This window comes from Arachis ipaensis, chromosome B05 (assembly GCF_000816755.2).
Source record: "Arachis ipaensis cultivar K30076 chromosome B05, Araip1.1, whole genome shotgun sequence".
Classification (NCBI taxonomy): domain Eukaryota; kingdom Viridiplantae; phylum Streptophyta; class Magnoliopsida; order Fabales; family Fabaceae; genus Arachis; species Arachis ipaensis.
In genome coordinates, this window is record NC_029789.2 from 32695807 (window position 1) to 32703274 (window position 7468).

The window sequence follows — 7468 nt, forward strand, 5'->3', positions numbered from 1 at the left end:
CTCCTGCTCCCTGCTTGTCGTGGTCTCCTTATCTCTCCCTTACGGTTCCTCGGTGGCGTTCTCTGGCAGTGAGGACAGCTTCGTGCAGCTCCAAAGGTGGCGATGACTACAGCGGCAACGGAGCTGGCAGTGGCGCGAGCTGGACGCATTCTGGGCGACGGCATGGTGCAGGACGTTGCGACGGCTCCCTCTCTTCCCGATCTCCCTTATATCTCTTCTGCACTCTCCATTCCCTTTCTTTCATGGGTGAGGAGAGAGCCCCGTTTGTGTGTGTGTCTGTGTGTGATGAGGGTGACGACAGTGAGTAATAGGGGAACGGAGTTTTGAGTGCTAGTTTAGGGTTAGGATTTCTTTGAATTAAAAAAGGAGTAAAGGTAATTTTGGTAATTTTAATAAAATTAAGAGTAGTAGAGTAATTGAAAAACTTAATTTAATAAATTTTAGGGTAAAGTATACTTTTTGTCCCTGAAGTTTGGCAAAAGTAAAAAATTCCCCCATGTTTTATTCTGTTTCAATTTTGTCCCAAAATTTTTTTATTTGCATCAAATATACCCTCAACGGCTAAGTTTTCAAAAAATTTAAGACCAATCTAACAATAATGCATGAAAATTATTCTTGATTTGTTTGTGTTGAGGGTTGTTCTTATGAAATTGTTATTGAATCGGTCTTAAATTTTTTGAAAAATTAGTCATGGGATATATTTGATGGAAATCGATAACTTTTGGAACAAAATTGAAACAAAATAAAACTTAGAGGTATTTTTGAAAATTTTGTCAAACTTTAGGGACAAAAAGTATACTTTACCCTTAATTTTAATAAAATAACTCCTGTAATTAAAGTCTTTAATGAATAAATAAATTAAAGTTGACTCATAATAAGATATTTCAAAAGTTCTGGGTCTTACATTTGAGAGTATTGATGTTGGAAGAATGGTGGTTTTAAGTGTGGCTCATATGGTTGTTCATGAGGGACATAAGATTTGTGGCATGATGGATGTGAAGTTGGATTATATAGAGGTGGTTGATGGTAGTGTGGGGCTTGAGAATTTTGTAGTTGAGGGTTATGTTGAGGGTATGGTTCATAGGCATATGGTGGTGGAGGTTCATAACAATGAAGATCACCATATCCATTAGATTGGTATGCACCATGGGGAGATTGTGCTCATAGTAGTCTGGAGGAGGTTGTTGTCATAAAGGTTGTCCATATGCATGTGACTCATCCCTCCATTAATTTTCTGTCCCATAATGCGAACCGACATTAAATTTGCCATTCCCTACAACATAGTTACAACCAAACTCCAAGTCAAAAGGGTAAGAATTCATAGAAAAGATAGAAAATAAAAACAAAAAATACCAAGAAACAAGAAAAACACAACCCTAACTACTAACAATAACAAGAAAACAACCAAAAAGTAAACTATTTACAATATTCATATATTTACAATAGCCAATAACAAGCACACAAATGTAATTTTTCGGCAACGGTGCCAAAACCTTGATGAGGGCCAAACGTCGGTTTAGAATTTCTCAAAAAGAATTGCTTCATCAATAGTATAGTTCCAAACCAACAATTGAACCTAATCAAAGTTTAAATGATTGTCACAATTCAAATCAATAAAAACTTGGAGTTTTAAGTCCCGAGTCATTCTCCCACGGAATTGCAGTGAGGTGTACGTATCATTGGCTATGAGAGATCGGGAGTTTTGATTGCAATAAACGGAAATGTAAATAGTAAGAAATTAAATGAGCGAGTAATAACTAAATGACAAAGGGAACTAAACTAAGACAATTAAGGAAATTAACTAAGAAAGATCTTGGCAAGGGTTGATGGGGATCACTATCCTTGTCACTAGCCACAACATGATAATTACAAAGAGCAAACCCAATTCGTCAACATCTAAACGGTGAGGAAACTCAACCGGGCTTAGCAAATCCCCTCATTTGCTAATGCCTAGAATCGCCTCATTTGGACCTCTATAACTTAAGTTATGATCAATTTAGTATGAAAAATTCAGAATTGATAGCTTTGCAAATTCTTTGTTTCTTCATTAATTCTTTCACTTTGCATATTTTTCTTCCACTTCTTCAAGTCATCCTTTCCTATTAGTCCTGAAAATCACTCAACAAACATATCAAGACATCGAATGGAATAAAATAGAATTAATCTAACAATTTAATCATAAAAAGGATGCTTCTAACAATTAAGCCCAATGAAGAGAGAATTCACAAAAGCATACTATTTCAATGAATAAGTTTAAATTTATGTGATAAAATTCACTCATTTCAAGCAAAAAAATTATCATCAAATATGAATTCATCAAGTGCTGAAATATTGGTGAAATAAGGATTATATATCATGGGCTAGGGTTTAATGAGGCAGGTATAATTTAAGCCTATTGACCCTACCTAGGGCCAAAATCTTTAAGATAAGTTCTCGGATTTTTTATTCAAAAATATATTTTTCTTATCATTCATAGAATACAGTTCAAAATCTCAAATAACTTATAATTTAATTTTCAAAAATCCAGGATCTTACAAGGAAGAGAGAAATTAGTTATCTCGTGAGGATGATTTACTTAACGAAGACTCACTTATAAACTGAGTTTTTTTCGATTTTTTTCATTAAGTCATCCAAAGTGAAAAATATAAGAGTTTTTTTAGTAGTTTTCTCTTACATATTTAGAGAGAATATACTCTCTTTTTATTAAGAGAGAAAGTTATTATAATCTCCTTATAATGAAAAAAAATTATAATTTTCAATAAATTTTTTAGTTCTTTCAATATTATATTTATTTGATACCTAATATGTAACTCCTGCACTTCAAATCAGTAAACACCATTTTTATATATTTCTGGATTCAGTTCATTAAGATTTTTGAGAGTTTTCTTTGGTTATAGAATCATGCTACGATAAATGCCTTAAGCAACTCATCAGAGTTACATTTGCTACATTGATGCAAGCTTGATCATCAATTAGTTTATTTGTTTGATTCCAAAAATTCAAACAAAACAAATTGTCTCAATTCATTACCTATAGGCCAGCATAAATGTGGTCGACAGCATCCAATATTTACCACGATGAGTCAAATTTCCACACTTTGTGATCACTATATAATTATCATAAATCAACCTATATATCACTTTATCATGATGAACAGGTATCAAATTGTCCTTTTAGACATAAATTGTCGAATCCGTGAGGCAAATTACCGTAGTGTATACTTAATTACATATGGATAATGGATAAATATCTCTCCACTAATTAATTTTGGTAAATGCCGATCTTGTCATGTCAATACACAATTAATCATTATTCATGGCTGCATAAATAGATAAGGCATTTCGAAAGTGAGTGGAAAATAATCAAAATAGTTTTTGACAAACAATAATGTTTTAATATACGCACTCAGTTTGCGCCTCGTGCATTAAATGATCAAAATAATGTTTTTGAGTAAGAATTACAATTTTAAATCGTAAACAATACTCGCATAATCATAGCTCAACGATTAAGGCTTTTGTAGCAAAGGTCGCGATTAGTTTCATTAGATTTTAGGCCATAGTTTTGAATGGTGACCATTATGCATGAAATTTGTGAAAGCACATAAGAAGATAATTGAATTGTATGTCTAAATTTCTTAAAATTTAAAATAATAATTTAAAATTTTTTCAAATTTTAAGATTTGTATTAAAAAAATATTAGAGAATAATTTTAAAAGATTTATATAAGATTATTTAAAACAGATACAAAAATATCTAAATTTTAGAGTACACCTTTTAAGATTTAAATTGGCTTTAAAAAGCTTTTAAAAGCTTTCTGAGGTATCGTAAGCAAAATTGAAACTCACTTCCGAACGCAATAAAAATAATAAGCTTTAAAAAAAAGAAATTATTAGAATGAGTATATAATGGATATTTTAGATTATTTACATTAGAAGATATATACATGCGATGTATCTTGGTTTGGCTAAAAACACTACAAGATAAACGGTAAATTGCGGTAGAAAATTATCGGCAATTTCTTAAACTGCCGCTGATTGATGGAATAGCGATGGTTCTAGTAGTAAACACTTGTTCCGTTGAAAACTGATGAAAATAGCGGCGATTTGGTGTCCAACCGCTGCAAATCACATTTTGGGGGATTTTATTAAAATTTTTGGCAAAAAGATAAACGGCGCCATTTTTCACGTTTTCGCGTGAACCATAGGGGAGCAAAGGCGCCAATCACCATCTTTGAGATATCTCGCTGTTGTGACTCTTCCCTCAGTCATTTCTAGCCACTTCATCCGTGCCATCGTTCTTTTCCGTCACTGGTTTGCTTCTTCTGCCGTGTAGCTTCCACACGCAAAATGAAAGTGGAAGGGGTCGTCCAAATCTTCTCACTCCACCATGAAATTCCATGTTGTCGTCGGCATCCTCCCCAGTTACCCTATTGTGTGATGCTCGATTGCTCTCTCTCCCCTTTCTCTGGTTCATTCTTCCCGCTTCTCCTTTTGTCCCAATTTAATTTTGTTCCAATTTTGCTGCTCTGAATTTTGCCCCAAATCTGCTAGGGCTGAATTAAGTCCTCATTGTATAACTAGGCATAGATACAATTGTTGTAAGACTGTACAAAATGATAATAAATGATAATATTTTCTGCTTTACTCTCAATTTACAATTCATCTTCTAACTGCTGAAAATGTACTAGTTCGTGATGAAGTATCCTTTTGTTCTTTCATTTCATTTCAAATAATGCATAGTTGTTAAAAACCTTTATACTGTATGTTAATAACTTACTCTGTAGTGTCATTTTTTTCAACTTCATTCACAGGACTTCATAAATTCTCAAGGGAAGAGATTAAAGTTTAATGTGAAGTATCATGCCAGTTTTGATGGTATATTTTCTGAGGTATCAATTTCTTTTACTAAAAGAAATCTCGGCCTTGCCTCTGCTTTGGCAGCAGATATTGTTGGAATTGGTGATTCATGGCTTACATTTGCCATTAAAAAAAGCTATAATTGAGCCAATAAGGGATGTAGAAGATCGGGATTGGTTTAAAGGCTTAGATGAGAAATGGAAGGTAACAATAAATTTTCTATTTCTTATTAAATCACGATGTTTTACTCTTGACTACTTGTGCAAAGTTATTCTTTAAAAGGTAATTTTTTGTTTTCTGAGCTTATTGTAGTTGAAATAATGATTCTGCAATCATAAAGAAACATTTCTGAGTACCTTTATTCCAGAAGTAAATCTCTTGAAAGTATAGTTTTATGTTTCTCTTACAAAACTCCAAGTATATCTACGCAGGAATTGTGAGGGAGAAATGAATCCTAAAGGTAACATATGGGCGGCTCCGTATAGATGGAGCTGCATGGTAATAGCATACAAGACAAATAAATTTCAGAAGCATAAGTTCACTCCTATATAGGTGAGTTGTCATTTAATAGACCCGTTAAAACTCTTGCAAGGCATTTATGAGCTTATATAAACTTCAATTATAAGACTGGGAAGATCTGTAGCAACCTGATCATGTAGGGATAAATTTCCTCTGATATTTTTAAAATTTCTTTTTTAATTTCTATATTTTTTCCTTGATTTGTAATGAGTAAGCAAATGAGGATTAATGGAAGTTAATTTATTTAAGGATGGATGACTCTTGTCTGCTTTATGGTGTTTGCTATATCTTAATAGGCAATGGGATTGATTGGCTTTTGTAAAACTGGCGAAATTAGTAAATAATTAATCAATAAATTAATTATTAATCCAAGAAATTAGAAAATAAAATTTTATAGTTTAATGAGATAGGATTAATTAAAATATGAAGTTTGACATTAATTTTAAATAATTTGGCCCAAGATTAGGCCGAACCAGTTAGGCTGGATCCAAATCGGGCCCAAGGCCCATTATATAAAACCCACCATCAGCATCTTCTTCTCTCATTATGCACACACATGCTGAAAGAGAGATTAGAAGGAGCAAAGCCTAGGTTCCAATTTCAATTTAACTTCAAATCCTTGTAACTTTCAATCCGGAGCTCTGATCGCCACATCGTTTACGGCCACGCATTCACCACGTCGTGCTCTACAAAGCATAGAAAAATTTGGTAAGTACCTCAGTATTTTCTTCTCCGCCACTCTCCCCTAATTTCGAAAATTTGAGGATTTGTTTTGAAGAATTATGTGATCTTGGTGCCTTAGGATCAAATTAATCTTGTGGGCTTGTCGGGTCTTGTCCCAAACTTCCGTTGGTAAGGTGAGAAATGTTTAATCCTTGTCAAATTACTGAATTTGTTAATTCTAAGGTAATTCTAGTGTTGTTGTATGAAAATCTAGATTGAATTATGTATTTGGAAACAAATTGGTGGAGTTGGATACTTGATATTGGATTTTGGTGAGCCAAAGGACTGTTTGGTGTGACCTTGTAAGCTTGAGTTTTGTGGAACGGTGACAAATGGTGATGTTCCAAGGTTCTATGAGGAATTGGCCAATGTATAATTTTGGTTTCTCGTATATAATATGTACGGTATCATGAAAGCTTAGGTTAGATGACTATAGGATAAGTTGAATATGTATTTGGAGCATGTTTAATGATTTTAGTTGTCAATGTATGTTAAAATAATAAGGTATGGTCGAATTAATGATTCATTGATGTGAATGTGGTTGTGTTGGTAAAATGGATTAATGAATGATGATTTTGATACTAACAGATGAGGATTTTGAATGTGAACATATGAATGTTAATAAATTAATAATTATGCTTGTATATTTGAGAATTCGTGGAATGAAGTGGTTCAAATTGAGGCATGGTTAGTTGTGATTGAATATGGAGTTTTCTTGGGTGTATTTAGAGTCATTTTTAAATATAGAACTTTGGTTTTGATAAAGGAAAATTGGTGAAATAGAGGTTTAGAAGTCTTTGGTGAAAATTTGGTTTTTAACTGAACTTTCATGAGCCATAACTTTGTTTCCGGACTCCCAAATTGTTTCAAACTTATTTCTTATGAAAATTTGGTCCGTGAAGCTTATGTCTTTCGAAGAACAGATGAAAAATATTTTAAAATGAGAAACTTATGCTCGTCAGAAATTTGGAGTTCAAAGTTAAAAATTATGTAGCATTCAACACTTTTGCCAATCTGCATATCTTGCGTACGCGACCACTACACGTGACGGACCAACCTTTTCGGGTTGGGCATCTCGCGTACGCAAGCGTGCAAGGCGCTTGTGTACACGAGCAGGGAAAAGTTCACCCACGCGTACGTGTGGCCCATGAAATCAGCAAAGTGAGGTTTGTGTTTTAAAACATTCTAAACCTCTATTTTTACTCTTTTAGACCCTAAGAATTAGTTTTAAGTATAGTGACGAGATTAAGCTATGAAAAGGGAGGTTACTTGCAAGTGAAAAAAGGTTTGGAAGGATAAATTGGGGTTGGGAAAGTGTAGAATGGGTGATGATGTATGACTAACAAATTGAGAATGGTAAGGTTTGAGTTG